This window comes from Lissotriton helveticus, chromosome 2_2 (assembly GCF_964261635.1).
Source record: "Lissotriton helveticus chromosome 2_2, aLisHel1.1, whole genome shotgun sequence".
NCBI lineage: Eukaryota > Metazoa > Chordata > Amphibia > Caudata > Salamandridae > Lissotriton > Lissotriton helveticus.
Window position 1 is genome coordinate 44,076,249 of NC_136060.1, and position 21,377 is coordinate 44,097,625.

A 21,377-nucleotide genomic window follows, 5' to 3' on the forward strand; every position below is an offset into this window, starting at 1 on the left:
TTTTTCAATCAGCATCTGATATAGGTTGCCAATGCTAGTGGACCGTTTCCCGATGATTGAAAAAAAATGAATACTATCTAATTTGATTCTAGGGGTACAGTTGCGAATACTTGTAAGCACCTGAAAGTATTTGAGAAGATCAGTAGCTGGAATAGTATACTTCTGTTGCAGCCAGTCAAATGAGGGAGAAGTTTCTTGGCCCAAAAAATCTGCAACTGTGTTGATGCCTAGAATTTCCCACTTCCGAGAGGTACTATCATTAAGGCAGGCCGAGAGAATCGAACTACGCCATAACGGGGTGTACTTTGTAAATTTAGGAATAGCTAGTTGTTTAGATACAAATTTCCAAACGTTCCATGCATCTGTAACTACCTTTAACTTAATTTTTTTACAGTATGATGGTTCAACCTGCCTTAAGAATAGCCCTTGGCATTTGGCCCCAAGACTCAACTCATAAATGGAAGGGATATAAAATGCCATAGTAGTTGTGGTAGCTGCTTTACAATTTAACAGAGGACCCATATGTTGAATAAGTGTTGCCCATAGATATAGAGTTAGTCTAGGGATAGCTAACCCCCCCTATCTTGGGGTAAAGTCAAAAGTGGTAAGGCTCTTCTAATCTTTCCAAAGCTCCAGATGAATTTAGACATGGAGGAGTCAAGGATCTTGATAAAACTACCTCCAGCCAATAGCGGGATTGCTCGAAACAAGTAAAGTATCTTTGGGAAGACAGTCATTTTTAAGTAATTGGCCCTTCCAATTATAGAATGATGTAAATTATCCACTCTCTTAAGGTCATCTTTTATTTTATTAATCAAGGGAGTATAATTAAGATGGTTGATTTCATTCACATCAGAGGACATGCAAACCCCTAAATAAGTAGCCTGTTTCACTTTATAGGGACTCTCAAATATAGTGTTTTTTGTGCATAGGACCATTGTTTTGTCCCTGTTAAGGGAATAACCTGAGAAGGAACCAAAGGTCTGGGTGGCTAACTCGATTTCCTGGATTGCATCAGCAGGATTAGTAGTTACAACAGCCACATCATTGGCATACGCCAGAATTTTTGTTGAAAACAGACCCACCTTAATAGGTTGAATAATGGGTGAAGAAAGCAACTTTAAGATTAGGGGATTGATATAAAGGGAAAATAATATCGGGGGCAGGGGCAACCCTGCCTCGTATATCTTTGTATCTCAATAAACTCCGACTCAGAACCACAGATGGCAAGTTTAGCCTTTGGAGCAACATATAAGGCCTTTATGGCTTTGATGAACTTGTGCCCAAAGTTATTAAATTCCAGGATGTTCCACAAGAATTGCCAAGAAACACGGTCAAATGCCTTCTCGGCATCGAGAAGGATCAACGACATCTCACACCCCATGGCACCCATGATATCAAATAGGGTAATGACTCTCCGGGTATGATCCGTGGTACCCTTCCCGGGAATAAAGCCATGCTGCCACGGGGAGACAAGACGTTCGATCACCCCACTCAGCCGATTAGCTAGGACCTTGGCGTATAGTTTTGAGTCGGAGTTTATAAGAGATATGGGCCGGTATGGGGATGGAACTGTGGCGGCTTGCCTTTTTTAGGAAAGATCCCTATATTGGTGTGTTTCCAGGACTCAGGCGGTGTTGCATGATACTGAACCCCCAGAAACAGATCCAGTAAATATGGAAGTATTTGTTTACCCAGAACCTTATAAAGGTCCAAAGGGATTTTATCAGGGCCTGCAGCTATACCGTTTGCGAGATCAGAAAGTGCAAGCTCCAGCTCCGTGATTGAGATTTCTCTTTCAAGATCTTCTTTGACTGATTCCTCAATCAGGAGATTGGGGTCTAGAGCTGTGATCCAACTGTTAAGGAAAGTTTTTATATCTCTACCGGAATGTAGATCTTCACTTTGGTATAACTTCTGACAATACTTCCGGAAAACCCCTACAATATCCTGTGAGGAGGTGTATTGCTGGCCCTCATACTCAATCAACTTTATCTTATTATGAGATTGTTTTTGGCGTGTTCGGAGGACTAATTGCCTGCCTACGTTTTCTCCGGATTCATATATGCTGCTTTTATTTGCTTGATATGTTTCAGCAGCTTTCCGGATTAGGGAGCTATTAATTTCAGTCTTCAACACTAATATTTTTTGAAGAGTGTCAGAAGATGAGTCTCCTTCATGGATTTGGGTGACATGATAAGCCTCAAGATAAGATAATTCCAGCTTAAGCTTCAGGTTGATGTTTTCCTCTATCTTTTTACACTTGGACACAAACGATATAGTTTCACCCCTTAATGCTGCTTTGAAACAGTCCCAAACAATCAATCTGGGTGCGCTAAATTGATTGCAATCGAAGAACCCCTGAGCCCAAGAGGTTATATGGGTTATATATTCTGAGTTAACAAGAAGCTTTCTATCAAAGGACCATTGGGGCTTGGGTCTTACAAAACTGGACAAATCAAAAATAAGGGTAAGTGCGTTGTGATCAGAAATCGTTTTTGGAGACTTAATTATATCCAACAAATCCAAGTCCGCTAAAGATGTCATAATATAGTCAATTCGGACATACTTGTTGTGCGGGTATGAGAAATACGTAAATCCGGGATCGTTTTTTTCCTCAAATCCCAGACATCAAGTAGATTGTGGCTATCCATTAATTGGCGTAAGGCCCTATATACCTTAGGCTTACGTCCTTTATACTTCAGAGGTAGTTGGCTATCTATAAAGGTCCCTAAAGCAATGTTAAAATCTCCACAAAGGATAAGGGGACCAGGCCAGGAAGCCAGTTCTATTTCTAAATCACTAAACACTAGGGGATCATCCAAATTTGATCCATATATTGTGCAGATAGTAAGACCTGATTTTAGTTGAGCTATAGCCCATCTGCCATGTTTATCGGCCAGTCTGCGTCTAGGATCACCGATTGCAGGTTTTGCTAAAATAGCGACCCCCCGTATTTTAGATGTTTGAGAGGTGGCTACAATCACATTGTACCCCGGGATCTTTAGCAATTCTTTATCACATTCTGTAATATGGGTCTCCTGTAAGCATAGATTATCCACAGGATCTTGTCGTAGTAATTGAAATAATTGCGCCCTTTTATTTCTATCGTTAAGACCTGCGATATTCCAGCTGCAGAGTTTTACTCTCCCCATCTAGGATGGTAGATCCCAAACCTGGCCCTCAAAAAGCAGTAAAGCATGTAACAACAGATATCAATCCACAAATTCATAAACTGATTCCTCCTTATTACCATCATTTGATCCAACATACATAGAAATGCTTGACATTGTCTTATTTGAGTGAAATTGCTCATTTTTATGTACTGCGATTTCAAATGCTCAGGGTCATAACCAGGCGGGACAGAATACGAATGAATGATGGTCGAATACGCTAAATTCTTTTCTTACATGCTCGAAGGCACGAATTTCAGGAACAAGACCCCAGCATGACCGTCGGCATGACTTGTAGTGTGCCCCCAGAGCCTCCAACAAATGAGCAGATGAATCATAATGTTCATAAACCTGCGAGGGGCAGTTAAGAGTACCCCCCTGAGCCAACATGCGAAGGTCTGGATAGGTGAATGTTGAGAGTGTGGGTGGGACGCGATACACGTGTCGACTCCAAAATGAAAACTAAAACCTGCCTCCTACCTCATAGTCGACTTGTCCAACGGAAGTCTGCCAGAGACGGGCAAGCTAAGAAAATAAAACCTTGCGCCTGCCTCCTAGGAGGCCAACTACCCTCTACATGCCAACTACATGCAGTAATCACAAGGGAAGCGCGCCTTGAATAAAACAACGACGATAAGCTGCAATAGACAACTTGGAAGTGCTGTTGATTATTGTTTCATCAGGCTTCACTGCGCTCCAGTTCACCATCTATTTAAGTTCCTGACACAGTCAGACACAGGCACGCTTTCTATAGCACAGTAAGTTGGCTGTTGAAGATCCTTGTTACAGCATGCCTGGGGGTGTTTGGGGGTCCCTAATTTGCATATGCTGTCCACTATCCTAGTGGGCACCTTGCACCAGTCCAAACAACCCTTATTGATGGTAGGTTTAAAGACAACCTATATAGAAATCTATCCTAACGGTAGCTGTGGAGAGCAGCCTTCAGGCTAAGTCTTGAAGGAATGTAAAGCAGCTTGTTTTACCAGTCTATAATCTCATGAATGACCAAATGAAAGGATAACCACACCAGATATATATATAAAATATATGTATTTATTCTAAACACATCACCCTAGTCTCTTTATGAGGGTAGAGGTAAAAGTACATTCAGTAAACTTATTTTGTACACAGTAAATTAGCACAATATACGTTGAGCCCTAGGGGCGTACCAAACCATATATTTAGAAGGTGGTATAAGAACCACGACTGACATAGATACAAGGTCTAGCACCTTTAGAACCGCAGGGGCCACCATGAACCACCCAAGGTAGTGACACAGGGGACCCACGGGGGACGTGCGCAGTGTCTAAACACAGCCGCGAATCACTAATAAATTCTAGGACGGAAAGTCGCGATTGGAAAATTACAGATTAAGGACACTTAGAAGAGGACTTGGAGCAAACCCCTTTAGAACTAGGAGGTTCTAGAGTCAACACCCACGAGAGCACCGGAGTACTCGAGTTACCTCACCCAGGGAAGCCGGGTGCATAGGTGACTTTTCGTGTCGGGTTTCATCGTCGATTTCAATGGCAAGCTGCTGAAGAATGCTGCAGGCGACCTAGTGGAAAGTGTCTGGGTAAATCCTAGGGTGGATCGGAGATCTGAAGAACCTGAAAGCAGAGGGGACATCGTTTGGGTCACTAGCCAGTGACCAGGAAGGCGATGAACAGATGCCCACCGATGTCGGGTGATTTCAAGTGAAGAAGGTAAAGCTTGACTGTTCAGCCACGAGAACCAGGAGGTGTCGAGGATGACCAGTAACTGGATTCGAGCTGTCCCACTAAGGATGTAGAGTGCTCCGGTGTCGGTTTCCGGATCAGACTCAACAAGCCTTGGCAACAGCAACCCACGCAGAAAGCAAAGATTGGTTTGGTGAAGACCAGCAAGGTCTGAGGGACTCACCCTTTGAAGGGGAGTCAGGGCACATCTGGTGCAACCAGGGAAGCCAAAGAAACAGGACAGTTACATTCGTGGGGACCCACCAGTCGACAGACCAGGGATTGCGAGTGGCCCTCGAGCGGAAATGCTAGAAGCAGGCTCGCGGAACACTCGTGGAGTGTAGACCCACAATCTTTGGTGCAAATGGTGCTTGGGGCATGGACTACAAGCAGCCCAATGCGCAGCTTCTGGAAGCTTGGGAAGTCGATGCACTTGCAAATATGACGTGTCCAAGAGTTCCGGTCCCACATCACTCGTGAGGGCAGCGGGTCTCAGCTTTGCTGGGATCTTGTGTCGGCCTGGCGAAGTCTGGAAATCTGTGTCTTGAGTCCCAAATCCATCGGGTTCCAGTGGGAGCCTTGGAAATGCAGACAGGCAAGATGCTTCTTTGGTGCCTGTTTGAACAGGGGAGTTGCTCCTTGACCCCAAGGGAGATTCTTCTGTCTTCTAGTCGATGTAGAATGTCGAAGTTCCAGGATATATGTTGCAGAGTTTCTTTCAGGTGTAATCTGAAGTCGTAAGGACTGGGATCCCATATTTATACTAAGTTAGGGGGTTGGACATACTCTAGGGACCCACCTATGGGAGGTTCCAGGGAGGGGGGTGGTTACACCCCTTTCCCTTTGTCCAGTTTCACGCCAGAGCAGGGGCTGAGTGCCCCTGCAACTGGTTTGAACTGGGGTATGCACAAGGACACCAAGTGTGCCCCCTAATTGCAAACACAACAGTGATGGACAGAATGTGGATCAATGTCACACATTCACCCCAGTCAAAAGATCTGGGCCCAAATCCATCGTTTTTCCACTCCACACCACCATGGGTTAGACAATGGCGATATGCAAATCAGCGCTGACCCTGTGCCCCATGGGAACAGTCCAGTCCGAACTACAAAAGCCATGTCCTTCCCAGAACGGAAACAAGCATCCGAGGACCGGCCCGGTTTCGAGGTAACACCTCTCATCAGCCCGGCTAGCTTGACTCCAGTGGTGTGGAGTGCCTGGGACTCACGTCTGAGCATCCCCAGTACACTTAGAGCGGTAATTCCAAACACAACAGTGATGGACAGAATGTGGATCAATGTCACACATTCACCCCAGTCAAAAGATCTGGGCCCAAATCCATCGTTTTTCCACTCCACACCACCCTGGGTTAGACAATGGCGATATGCAAATCAGCGCTGACCCTGTGCCCCATGGGAACAGTCCAGTCCGAACTACAAAAGCCATGTCCTTCCCAGAACGGAAACAAGCATCCGAGGACCGGCCCGGTTTCGAGGTAACACCTCTCATCAGCCCAGCTAGCTTGACTCCAGTGGTGTGGAGTGCCTGGGACTCACGTCTGAGCATCCCCAGTACACTTAGAGCGGTAATTGCAAACACAACAGTGATGGACAGAATGTGGATCAATGTCACACATTCACCCCAGTCAAAAGATCTGGGCCCAAATCCATTGTTTTTCCACTCCACACCACCCTGGGTTAGACAATGGCGATATGCAAATCAGCGCTGACCCTGTGCCCCATGGGAACAGTCCAGTCCGAACTACAAAAGCCATGTCCTTCCCAGAACGGAAACAAGCATCCGAGGACCGGCCCGGTTTCGAGGTAACACCTCTCATCAGCCCGGCTAGCTTGACTCCAGTGGTGTGGAGTGCCTGGGACTCACGTCTGAGCATCCCCAGTACACTTAGAGCGGTAATTGCAAACACAACAGTGATGGACAGAATGTGGATCAATGTCACACATTCACCCCAGTCAAAAGATCTGGGCCCAAATCCATGTGGCACTCCACACCACTGGAATCAAGCTAGCCGGGCTGAAGAGAGGTGTTACCTCGAAACCGGGCCGGTCCTCGGATGCTTGTTTCCGTTCTGGGAAGGACATGGCTTTTGTAGTTCGGACTGGACTGTTCCCATGGGGCACAGGGCCAGCGCTGATTTGCATATCGCCATTGTCTAACCCAGGGTGGTGTGGAGTGGAAAAACGATGGATTTGGGCCCAGATCTTTGGACTGGGGTGAATGTGTGACATTGATCCACATTCTGTCCATCATTGTTGTGTTTGCAGTTACCGCTCTAAGTGTACTGGGGATGCTCAGACGTGAGTCCCAGGCACTCCACACCACTGGAATCAAGCTAGCCGGGCTGAAGAGAGGTGTTACCTCGAAACCGGGCCGGTCCTCGGATGCTTGTTTCTGTTCTGGGAAGGACATGGCTTTTGTAGTTCGGACTGGACTGTTCCCATGGGGCACAGGGTCAGCGCTGATTTGCATATCGCCATTGTCTAACCCGGGGTGGTGTCGAGTGGAAAAACGATGGATTTGGGCCCAGATCTTTGGACTGGGGTGAATGTGTGACATTGATCCACATTCTGTCCATCATTGTTGTGTTTGCAGTTACCGCTCTAAGTGTACTTGGGATGCTCAGACGTGAGTCCCAGGCACTCCACACCACTGGAATCAAGCTAGCCGGGCTGAAGAGAGGTGTTACCTCGAAACCGGGCCGGTCCTCGGATGCTTATTTCCGTTCTGGGAAGGACATGGCTTTTGTAGTTCGGACTGGACTGTTCCCATGGGGCACAGGGTCAGCGCTGATTTGCATATCGCCATTGTCTAACCCAGGGTGGTGTGGAGTGGAAAAACAATGGATTTGGTCCCAGATCTTTGGACTGGGGTGAATGTGTGACATTGATCCACATATTGTCCATCATTGTTGTGTTTGCAGTTACTGCTCTAAGTGTACTGGGGATGCTCAGACGTGAGTCCCAGGCACTCCACACCACTGGAATCAAGCTAGCCGGGCTGAAGAGAGGAGTTACCTCGAAACCGGGCCGGTCCTCGGATGCTTGTTTCCGTTCTGGGAAGGACATGGCTTTTGTAGTTCGGACTGGACTGTTCCCATGGGGCACAGGGTCAGCGCTGATTTGCATATCGCCATTGTCTAACCCAGGGTGGTGTGGAGTGGAAAAACGATGGATTTGGGCCCAGATCTTTGGACTGGGGTGAATGTGTGACATTGATCCACATTCTGTCCATCATTGTTGTGTTTGCAGTTACCGCTCTAAGTGTACTGGGGATGCTCAGACGTGAGTCCCAGGCACTCCTCGCCACTGGAATCAAGCTAGCCGGGCTGAAGAGAGGTGTTACCTCGAAACCGGGCCGGTCCTCGGATGCTTGTTTCCGTTCTGGGTAGGACATGGCTTTTGTAGTTCGGACTGGACTGTTCCCATGGGGCACAGGGTCAGCGCTGATTTGCATATCGCCATTGTCTAACCCAGGGTGGTATGGAGTGGAAAAACGATGGATTTGGGCCCAGATCTTTGGACTGGGGTGAATGTGTGACATTGATCCACATTCTGTCCATCATTGTTGTGTTTGCAGTTACCGCTCTAAGTGTACTGGGGATGCTCAGACATGAGTCCCAGGCACTCCTCACCACTGGAATCAAGCTAGCCAGGCTGAAGAGAGGTGTTACCTCGAAACCGGGCCGGTCCTCGGATGCTTGTTTCCGTTCTGGGAAGGACATGGCTTTTGTAGTTCGGACTGGACTGTTCCCATGGGGCACAGGGTCAGCGCTGATTTGCATATCGCCATTGTCTAACCCAAGGTGGTGTGGAGTGGAAAAACAATGGATTTGGGCCCAGATCTTTGGACTGGGGTGAATGTGTGACATTGATCCACATTCTGTCCATCATTGTTGTGTTTGCAGTTACCAAGTGTGCCCCCAGCACTTGGTGTCATTCTATGAAGGCACCAACCCAGCCCCAATACACTAAAGCCTGTCTGGTAGGTGGTAACACCTCCTTCTGACAGGAAATCTATTGTCCAGGCCTCCCCTGCCAGAGTTTCGTCCAGCAGCAGGAGGTCAGACTCATGTCTGTGGCTGCAGCATCCATCTTGTGATGCTGGGGCTCTTTTAAACTATTACCGGTTAGGTAAGTGTGTACATGTCTTCTCCCTCTAGAAGGGTGGAATTCTACCCCCGCCGCCACGACTGGCGGGGGGGGGTAGTATTCCAAAGTGTTTGACACCAAACACAACATGTTTCCATGTAGCCATTCCGAAGTTAGCATTAACCGCGAGGTTATAATGCACTTAAGAGTATATGGTCTGGCTGCATCACAGAACAGCCTCAGAGAATAGATGCCGAAAGCTGCATGGGCACCCTCTCACACAAAACCAAGCACTCTGCCTTCAGGAATGATAAGGCCTGCGATAGGAGTGACTTATAGGTTTATATGTGTCAGTGATTAAAGGTAGATATAGGTAACCTATATCTTAGTAAGGGGTGCATGCACCACCTTACCCAGGCTGTAGTAGCAGACCTGTGGTGCCATTTTGGAAGGCTTCCCAGGGTTGGCATGACAAATGCATCAGCCCCTGGTGGCATCTGGGGTACCTATGCCCTTGGTATCCAAGGTACCATATACTGGGGACTTACAAGAGTAACCCTGTAACCATTCTGGAGTGTACCTAATGTACATATAATCATTTTAGAGAGGAAGCAGCTAGGCTGGGGTCCTGGTTAGCAGGGCCCCAGCAGACTGAAGTAAAAGAACAGTGAAACAACAGTAAAAAGTGGGGGTAACCATAGTAAGCAGATCCTACTCTCCTACACTGTGTTGTTTTTGCACTGGTGTAAAGTTATCACAATACAGCCCTCGATAACCTAAACAAGAACCTTGCCGTTGGTTAAATGCCAACCTTACGTGTAATAGTGACATCATTCATAGTTCCTTCAGTCGTGTTTGTTGGGGTAAATAAAATAATAAACAGTGTAGGAACTAAATATCACTTGCCTCGTTCCCATATTTACACTCTCGCGCCTCACCTCCCCTCGACTGATGCTTACTTGAGTTTGTCAGTACTCTTTTCTATAATTCAGTGTCATTTATTAGAGCTTTGGGGAATGGACGGTAATACTCATTTTGTGTAAAGGTAATGTCGATTTAAGTGCCAGACTGGAGCCCAGGTCATGTGTGGAATGGTGAAAGCTGCTGTCCGCATTCGAGGTAATACAATATTTAGTTAAACGTGAAATGTAAACAGAACTGTCCCTGGCACTGATTACCTCAAGGGCCACACTGAACCACAGTCCCTGCTGCACAGTTAGTTGTTGTGCGGGCTCGGCTGGTGCTGCGTCACTGCTCGCAGTCAGAACAGTCATGCGACCTGAAGGAAAGAGGGCTAAGCAAATAACAGTGAGCACTTCGAACTCCTCAGGCCAGTTCTGCCAGCTTGCCCCCTGCAGCCCGCCTTATGGCTGCACAATCATTGGACAGATCCTTACAGTCAATCTCATGAAGTTGGGTCACGTGAATCAGAATGTTGGGACCAAGTAAAATGTATCCAGAGCGCAGCGCAGTTGAGTCTTCCCCCAAGCTGCGAGCACCGCAAACAAGGGCTGCCAACTTTGCTCAGACAGACATTGTGAATTAATATATTGCAGTGCTCCTGCTTGACACTGAGGAAGCGCTATAATGCGTTATGATTATTTTTAATGCAGTGGTGCGAGCACTTGCCTTCAAATGCCTTAGGATCACGTGTTTCTGTAAGCTTCAGTGCGTGTACCTTTGTTTTTCATGGCACGTTTCTGTGTGTTTGCATGTGTGCCTGTTTGTGGTTGCATTTGTGAGCGAATGCATTATGTGGATGTGCATGTGTTTGGGCACCTGTATGCTTTTGTTTTGTTTGTTCGAGTTTATGTGTGTGTGCCCTTATCTTCCACGGCAGTTTACTGTGCTCATGTTTTCATTTGTGTGGGCATGCAATGTGAGTGCGTGTGTGGTTGCATGTATGCCTCATGTACAGACTTGATTGCTGCAATGTATCTTTCAAAGTTAAGATATAAGATACTAAATTGCATCCTGAACTGTCATGTTCTGGTAAATAAGAGCAAATACAACAGTCTAAACAGTATGAGTCTCATTTAAAGTTTTGAAATGGATGGAGACATGCAGGTTCCTGCTCTCCTGAAAATGAGCTGTTCCGCACAAAACCAAATGAGATGCATATTAAATGTATCATATGGAAATGATTTAGATGATTAGTATGAAAAGAGTTGGAAAAGATAGCTTCCTGTTTTTATCAGTATGTTAGTGGCTCTAGGTGTTGTGCTCACAGAGTTTCTTGTGAATTGATTGGGATTTAGCCATGAACTTGTAATAAGGGCCTTTCTTGTCTCTTGCAAAGATAAACTTGTTTGTTCCAATTTTCAATCTCTGTCTTAAGTTTCTCTGGGAAAGCCCTGCTCCTGTCACACATTAAGGGGGTATTGGATGACTGCCTCTCTCCTAAGCACCCACTAACTAGGAATATTTTGCAATCATAATACTGACCGTAACCGGCAAAGTGCCAATATATCCCAGGGTAAATTCATCCCAAACCTTTTCACTTAAATTTAGTCGCACCTGGGTGGCAGCTAGCACGGTCATATAAACTTCCTACTAATACCTAACGATAGACCGAGGGAAGGAAGCAGCAGAGCTGTTTGAGAGTCTAGCGAGAGGAGAGAGAGTGACAACCTCCTTAGCTAGTGGTAACACTAATAAGAAAAAAGAGGGATTGCGGGACAAATTCCAGAGATTGGAAAAATTAAGAATGGCTGAAAACTCTAAATGGTGGGATGGAGCTACTTTGGAACAATATATAAGGCTAAAGAGAATACCTAGAGGGCTTCGCTCTCAAATACTACCTACTTACGATGATCTTGATGAGGATCTACTATTATCATGGGAAAAGGAATTGACCTCTAACTCAAACAACTTAATGTCAATTCTAATAGAAAATGAAGATAGAAAAGTCAAGAAATTACAGACTGATATAGCACAGATAGAGCTGGAGATTAAGGAGCTAGACCTTAAGGAGGCAACGAATAAGAACTACAAGATACTCAAGGAAGTTCTCAATAAACACCAGGAAGATATTAAGCAAAGGAAAGCCCGCAAGCTCAAAAGAGATGAGATTGATTATTCACAAGGCCGTATCTTCACATTTGCGTAAAAATATGACCATTTGGTAGAGAGGGACAACAAGAATGATAAACTAACGGCCACGAATATGTCATATGTGAGCTTTATCTCGACATCTGTAGAAACCATACCAAGTGAGAGTGAGACGGAAGGAGCCTCTAGTGGCAGTAACCATGATATTGGTTTTTTAAGAGAGGTGAAAAGGATAAAACGGGGGAACAGGGAGCAGCCAAGACCAAAGGAAAATACTGTAAGAAAACAAGGAGAGGAAAGAGAGGAAAGGGTAAAGGAGCAGGAAAAACAAGGGATGAGGTTAAGATCCTGGAAGAAACCGAGTCAGAACTGAGTTACCAGATTTTGACCACGGACATGATCTTGGTACTAGAAAAAGGAATGGGTTTTTGTCCCAGGGAGAAGGGTGATATGTACAATACTATGGTTGATTTGTTCAAATTTACGAGGAATTTAAAACTAAAGACGTTTTTTGAATGCAACCCCAAACCGAATAAAAGCATGACCACTATAATCAGTGACATGTCTCATGATGTTATAACTATTCAAGACATTAGAGATGCAGAACTATTGTTATCTATTGCAGATGATGATCGTGAATATATGTCTATTGATGAATTATTGTGGGAACATGATATAGCTATAGACACTAGTATTTCCAGTGGTTTGAGGAACAAATCCAGATGGACTCCAATATTACCAAGTGCCAATAATGTAGATGTATTCCATAAATTGGTGACCGAGGATATGTATAAACACCTTAGACATGAGAACAAACATCACCAGAGACTTTTGGATAATCTATCTAGGAATGAACGAAGGGCCTTGAAAGATTTAAGTACACTTGACAATAATATCATAAGGGAGGCGGACAAAGGGGGGAATATTGTAGTCATGAACACTAAGGACTATAATATGGAAATACTGTCACAACTTGAGGATACGACATACTATGATAAGTTATCAGACAACCCAATGGAACCACTCACCACTCTAATCAACACGCACCTGAGAGAATGGTTGAATAGTGGCCTAATAAACCAAGATGAATACTTCTATCTCAAAATTGATAAACCGAGATTCCCTTGCATATATACCTTACCCAAAATTCATAAGAACCTAGAGACACCACCAGGTAGACCTATAATCTCGATCATTGGGGGGCCAACAGAGAAATTGTCACAATATGTGGACACATTCCTACAACCGATGGTTTCAAAATTTACCGGCATACATCAGAGACACAAAACATATTTTGAGTATCTTATGTGATGTGTCATAGGAGGAGGGCATGATATTGGCCACTTTGGATGTGACCTCCCTTTACACCAACATTAGGACTGAGCTGGGTATCAAAGCTGGGACGAAATTCCTGAGTAAAAGACCGGAGAGTCACTGGGCGCATGCTGAAATGATAATCAGAATGATTGAACTTATTCTAGAAAATAATGTGTTTCTCTTTGATGCAAAGTGGTACAGGCAGAAACAGGGTGTGGCTATGGGCTCCAGATTCTCTCCTTCGTATGCCAATCTCTTTATGGGATGGTTTGAGGAGGAGTGGATCTGGGGCCCTAGGGGTACACCTTGGAATGAATCCATTATATTTTGGGATTGTTATATAGATGACTGTATACTGATTTGGTCTGGAAGTGTGGCAGACCTTACCCAATTTTGTGAACGATTGAATAATAATGATATGGGCATACATTTCACACACAATTTGAGTACCACACACATAGAATTTTTGGACCTGAACCTCTTTATTGAGGACAATAGGATACAGAGTAACCTGTACCGCAAACCAACCTCAAGTAAAGCGTTACTGCATGCTTCCAGCTCGCACCCTAGGCACCAGATCAACTCCATACCTTATGGTGAATTGACTAGGGCAAGGAGAAATTGCAGTAAAGACGAGGATTTCATTGTCTGCAAAGACAACATGAGGCAGAGATTTATAACCAGAGGTTATAAATCTGAGATAATCAGAAAAGCAGAACGCAAGGTAGAGAGTATGGCAAGAAGGGATACCCTTAAAGATAAAGCACGTGATCCTAAGGCTCAGTCCCATGTGAGACCAGTAACTAATTACAATGAAGCAGCTATCACACTTAGGAAGAGTATGCAAACCCATTGGAATATACTTACCAGTGACAAAACACTGAATAAGTATATTGCTAAACAGCCCCTAATTACATACAGACGAGGCAAAAACATTAAAACATTGATCAGTCCGAGTTACCCAAAACAAAGCATGAGACAACCGAACTGGTTGGAACAGAGATGTGTGGGATTTCACAAATGTGGGTGCTGCATGATAAAATGCATATGTGGAAGCTTTTATTTAGGCAGCACAATCAGGTCACTGAAAGAACGAATATATGAACATTTGAGGGCCATTAAATATAAGGATACACGGTATACAACTGCATCACATGTCAATGATTGCCGAGCACAAACGGGAAACAAAACAATTGCATTCTGTGGCATAGAACAGGTGAATCCAGAGCGGAGAGGTGGCAATCATGAGTTACAACTCAGATGGAGAGGGACTCTCTGGATTTTGAAGCTTCAGGCAGTAGAACACGGCATTAACTCTGACCACGAATTACACTACTTCCTGGGGGATTGAATGAATGAATGACTATAGTATGAATATGAGATTTTAAGTCTGCTGAATATGTTCTATGTCTATGTATTGGAGGGATTACAACAATGATTACTAAGTTTAAGAACAGTATAATGCCTGATCATTACATTGTGTGACCACTGACTCAGACGCTTATGAACAATATAATACTGTTATTGTTATTGTTATTGTTAACTTGGTCTTTTATAGCGCCAACTCACCAACAGGTCTCTAGGCGCTTGGAAACAAACCAGCAACAACGATTCATAAGAAATAAAGTGATCCAGGGACCAGAGCTATGATCTATTTAGCTGGGTCGAGAGCCTCCCTAAACAAGAACGTTTTTAACAGCTTCCTAAAGCGCAGCAGATTCGCTTCCTTCCGAAGTGTTTCTGGTAGGTTGTTCCAGATCTGCGGAACCAGAACCGAGAAAGACCTGCCTCCTTTAGTTTTTAACTTATAGCGGGGGCAGACTAGAAGCTGAGAATCGGCGGACCGCAAAGCTTGTCTGGGGGTATATACCTCCAGGCGCTCTTTGATATACGCAGGGGCCAGCCCATAGATGGCCTTGTGGGCTGTACACAAGCTCTTAAACTCTACCCTCTGTTCAATGGGGAGCCAATGTAACTTGAGGAGTAGAGCAGTAGCATGTGATCTTCTGGGTAGCTTGAAGATCAAACGCGCTGCATCATTTAGGACCACCTGCAATTTATTAATCTAAATTTTGGGTAGGCCCAGATAAAGGGCGTTCCCGTAATCCAACCTCGAAACAATAGTGGCAGAAACTACCATACGAAGTGCGGTATACGAGAGAAGAGGGGCCAGCTTTCTTAGCTGTCGAATCAGGCCAGTGCACATCCCCACTACTGAGGAGATCTGACTGGCCATTGACAACTCATTGTCGATTTTTATTCCAAGGCTTTTCACCTTATCACTGGGTATCGGTGAAGGCCCTAGTTCTTTGGGCCAGTAGAGGTCACTCCAAGGTGATGCTAAAGTAGAGACCACCAGTACCTCCGTTTTTTCCGGATTTATTTTCAGCAGATTGGCCGTCATCCAGCCAACCGTATGTCTGAGGATGTTCTGAGCACTTATTTGTGCTGAGATCGTATTATCGATACTCAGCAATAACTGGGTGTCGTCAGCATAATTAAATACACGGCAACCCATGTCAGCTAGAGAAGCAATCAACGGCTGGAGGTACAGGTTAAAAAGCAGTGGGGACAGTGCGGAACCCTGAGGGACCCCGCAGTCTATCGCACCTGCTTTAGAAATGGCATCCCCCAGTTGAATCCTCTGGGTCCTACCGGTCAAGAAAGATTGGAGCCATTGATGGACCTGACCCCTTATCCCAAAAGCAGCCAGTCTATCCAATAGCAAGGAATGGCTGACAGTATCAAACGCCGCTGATAGATCTAAAAGTATCAGGGCGCTTGGTTTTTTACTGTCAGCCATACCTCTCAGCTCATCCAGCACAGCAAGCATCACCAACTCAGTGCTGTGATGTGCCCGAAATCCCGCCTGACGCTCCTGGAGAAGATGGTGTGATTCCAGAAACAAGGAAAGGGATTTCAGCACATGTTGCTCTAGGATCTTGGACAGATAGGGCAGTTGGGATATTGGCCTATAGTTTTTTTAAATGGCTGGGTCAGCTCCAGGCTTCTTCAACAAAGGCCTCACCCGTGCCTCCTTAAGACTTGATGGTAAATGGCCGGTCTCCATTGAGCTGTTGAGAATGGAGATAATATCATTTTCCAAAATAGGACGCGCAAGGTTAAAGACCCTGGGGGGACACGGGTCTGCTGGGGAGCCTGACTTAATGTTATTCATAATCTGCTCCAGGCTTGGCGGGTCTAATTCAGGAAATTTCACAAGATATACTCCAGTTGAAGACTGAACTTCGTGTAACGGACAAGGGTCCTTCATGGCCTTAGCCTTGATCTCCAAAAGGATAGTTTCCACCTTCTCAAAAAAGAAGCTTTGGAAGCTATCAGCCGTTATTATTATTTCCGATGTATCTGTTTTTTTGGTCAGTTCGGTTAGGATTTTAAATGTTTCCTTCTGAATATTGTCCGCCTGACTTATACGGGTTTCATAAAAGTCTGCTTTTGTTGTCATAATCAATTTCTTGTATGTCTTCAGTGAGGTTCTGTATTTTTCCCTATCTGTTCCCTCTTTAGTTCTCCTCCAGATCCTTTCTAGGCACCTGAGTTTCTTTTTATGGTCCCTTAGAAGCGGGGTGAACCATGGGGCGCCTTTTATAATTCCTTTTACTTTTTGTACTTTATCCGGGGCTATCTGGTCTATTGCCTGACTCAGATTCTGCACTAGATCTTTATAGTCCTGCTCCAAATCCCCTTTTAGAACGAAGGTTTGGACGCGGTTAGGTAGGCTACAGGTCAAGGTTTGAGAATCTACTTTAGTCCACTGCCGGACTTTTTTTAATTTAGGGGGTTTTTGGGACACATGGCTTTCGATCGGGATCTCACAATTCACCAAATAGTGGTCCGACCAAATACAAGGCACAATGTCCCCAAGTTTTACCCTTGGATCCGATGTCCAAATGAGGTCTAGGGTATGCCCCTTGACATGTGTGGGGGCATCCACAAGTTGACTAATCCCCAGGGAGGATATAGTATTCTCTAGATAGCGAGATGGCAGATCTTTATGGACTTTATCCCAGTGCATGTTAAAATCTCCTGTCACTATGATTTTTTGATACCTAGTACATAAGTCAGAGATAATCGGAGTAAACAAATCATTAAAAGCTGGCGTGGAGTTTGGGGGGCGATACACAGAGAGGATCATTAAGCATGAATTGTTCAGCATGATCTTCACTCCAAGTATATCTGCGACTTCTATAGTTTCAGCAATGATTTTGACAGCTTTTAGATTTTTCTTGAACAGAATTGCGACCCCCCCACCCCGAGGATTTTCCGCGCGGTTGTGCCATACCGCGTCATAATTGCTAGGAAGGGCAGCTATAATATCTGGCAGGGAATTTTCACCTAGCCACGTCTCCGTGAGTGTTAGGATATCAATAGCATCGTCCTGGAGAAGGGTGAAAACCTCAAGATGGTGCTTTTGGAGCGACCTAGTATTTAGACAGGATAATTTCAAGGAGGGGGGAGCAGTTTCAGAAGAACCCCCGGGCGGGTGGAGAATATTCAACTCTTTTAATCTGGTCACAATAGCATATCCAGACCCTGCCTACCCAAATCCATGTCTCTCAAGTCTCTAGAGGAAAATATCAGTCGGTGATCAAGAGTCCTGACCCTTGACCCCGCTCGAGCGCGGACGGGCGCAGACGGGCAGGACTCTGGCACGACTCCGGCGCAGGTACGGCGCGTCCGTAGTACGCGTCCGCTGCGCGGAGCCATAGTGGTCTTATTTAAGCACTGCTAGAGCGCGTCACCCACCGCCTCCTCACCCAATATGGCCGCCAATTACCCGGGAGCCGGCCCTCGGCGTCAACACTCGGCCGAGAGCGGACTCGAGGCAGAGGGAGGGGGGAGAGGAACACAGAGCGCGAGGAAGCGCTAAAAAAGTCTCAAGGTGCTTTTTAAATCAAGCAAATAAAATACACACTTTTAAAAATGCAACTGAATGCTATTAAATGCAAATGTGGCCAAGAAAAGAGGAGAGACCTCCCGGCTTCCATCTCAGGAGGGAAAGTTGTTGTGGTTCGTTATCAAGCAAATACACGAAGCTGTGCCCTTTTTAAGCGCTGCTAGAGCGCGTCACCCACCGCCTCCTCACCCAATATGGCCGCCAATTACCCGGGAGCCGGCCCTCGGCGTCAACACTCGGCCGAGAGCGGACTCGAGGCAGAGGGAGGAGGGAGAGGAACACAGAGCGCGAGGAAGCGCTAAAGAAGTCTCAAGGTGCTTTTTAAATCAAGCAAATAAAATACACACTTTTAAAAATGCAACTGAATGCTATTAAATGCAAATGTGGCCAAGAAAAGAGGAGAAACCTCCCGGCTTCCGCCTCAGGAGGGAAAGTTGTTGTGGTTCGTTATACTTTGACGGGGTACTTACATCTGTTGACATATATTGGAAGTTGTAAATAAGGGCTTTATATGTTGTACTGGTGCAATTTATTTAGATTTTTTATGTGTCTATAATTTTTGATTCCCACCTTAAAATACTTTCCTAAAATTCCTCCTGATAGATGTTGGTTCCGACTGATCAATGATGGACTCACTATTAATGAGCACCGTGTAGCACCCTTTTCCAATTACTCTCCACTTCAGAACATCATGATACACGGGGATACTTTTGGAATCCACTAGAATATGACAGCAGTTTTGCAGATTGGGAATTAATCATACCTCAGATTTTCTATGATCATGCTGAGGTATGGAATAATAACGGATCGTGAGACCTCGGTTAGCACATGCAGATTATATTGTAGGTAATTTTACAGTGGAAACGAATTTTGAACAGGGACTTTGCGAAGAGGCAGAGAAAGTCGAATAATTATAGTTATAAAGATTTGTGATATATTTGTCTTTGCAAATGTACCGGATAGAGATAAATCCCAAGGATGAGGTGAAATATACTTTAGATGGACACCTAATATGGCGTCCCTCTACAAGACGCGTGACCATCGGATAGGCGGTCTAGTTTATTTGCGTCCTACCGGGTCGCGGGATACTTGAAACCACTTCCGCATTTGAGGTGCGGACTTGCTTTCACAACACGGAGACGCCGGATAAGGGTGGACGCTGCTTGGAGGCAGCCGAATACAGGTACGTGGTGACGACACCTTCTCGTAACTGATCGGTTGATGTTGCTGATTGCAGCCAGTAACATTCTTGGCTAACGGTATCCCCATTTTGTCTCTCGTTTTTTACATGTAGCGCTACGGATTTACAGACAAACATGTTAGAAGCTTTATAATTCACGGATAAACACAAGTGAGTGATTATTGTAGCATAGCTTTAATTGGAATGACAGTGGTTTTAGGCTGTGTGAACCCAGGTCAGGGTCCAAGGCAGGTTGAGAGATGTCGAATTGTTCTAGCATAACGATACGATAATTTGTAACATAGAAATTGGTAAATTGAGTATAACTTATGGAGTACGTTTCCTGATTGCATCCATTATATTTGGTTACAGATACTGAATTCAAATTCTACAAACTTGCTTTTGATTTACCCAGCGTGTATTAGGCTGGGACGGAATTATAACCAGCCAGAAGGTACATTTTTGACCTCTCATGATATTTAGATGGCATTAAGATATAACGATCTGTTTGGAGGACTTATTGTCTGTTCATTTTATATGATTTAGGCGCAAAAGATTTTGCTTATGACCAACAAGGTAGGCCTGAGGTCCGCCTCAGTTTTTATACTTTAGGCGCGCTGCACTTCTGTCACGAATCTCTTCTACGATTACAATTTTGCGATGCAGTAGTAGACCACACCCCCTGTCCCCACGACAGTTAGACACACATGGTGAAAATAGCCGACCAAGTTTGCTTCACTATACACAGCCATCATTGATTATACTATTCTCGGATGTACATTGCGGAGCTGATTTGGTCTGTTGGGATTTGTTGCACAATTTTTCCCATCTTTCAGAGTAATAGTATGCCACCTACACTGAGAGGCACCACACAAGCCATAAGCATAATATTGTGAAATGTTGGAATATATTGTGAGACACGTCCACTATATCTAGGGCTTACACTATATCATTTGTATATGTTTTTCCAGCCCTGAGGAAGTCGTGGGTTATCATCCTAAACGACGAAACACATGTCAGCTGGAGTTGGAACAACTTGAATAACATTAAAAAGAACATCTTTGTCAAACATCCATGTTGATTCTGAATGACAAACTAATCTGTTGAAATATGTACTGTGGTGTGCTAGACTTCTTTTGTTGTAAATTATAGGATCGGCTGATCTGTATGCTGGGGTCTTGGATGACGGCCTCGCTCCTAAGCACCCACTAGCTAGGAATATTTTGCAATCATAATACTGACCGTAACAGGCAAAGCGCCAATATATCCCAGGGTAAATTCATCCCAAACTTTTTCACTTACACTTTAAGTGCCCCTCCACATGTGGGCCATAGAAGAGGGCCACGTGGCAGCAAAGCCCAGCTATTTACAATATGCGAGAGGAATTAATGAGAAAACCCTTTCATGCTGCACAAAGCTTTCTCATATTTCAGAATGGTGGGAGTTGGTGTGAACCTGGACTTCCTTGGGCATGTGCAGAGCCAAGGAGTTGGGTGCTTTATGTGAAACTAGATATTCAAAGGTAGTGCTACCTGTTGCAATCCGATATGGTGGGCTAATGCACCTGCAAAAGAAACTTGTGTATAATAAACAAATAATGAATTAGAATCAAGTTGGAACTACTAAACCTTCTATCGTGGTGTCTTCACTATGAGAAGGCATTGTCCAAGTCAATTAGTCTGGCTTACTAAAGAAAGTACCTCTATGCTTTCATCCATGCAGTCACTCATCCGCACTCACATGAAAGTAATCACTCTTTATCATACCATCAAGCATCTGGCCTCACCTTAGCAACCTATGAAAACCTCATGATCGGACAGTGCTGCACAGCTCAAAAGCCCAGATAACCGACAAATTAGGAAGGTGCTAGATGTGCGTGAGGGCTCACTTTAGGAACAACCTGAACCCTTT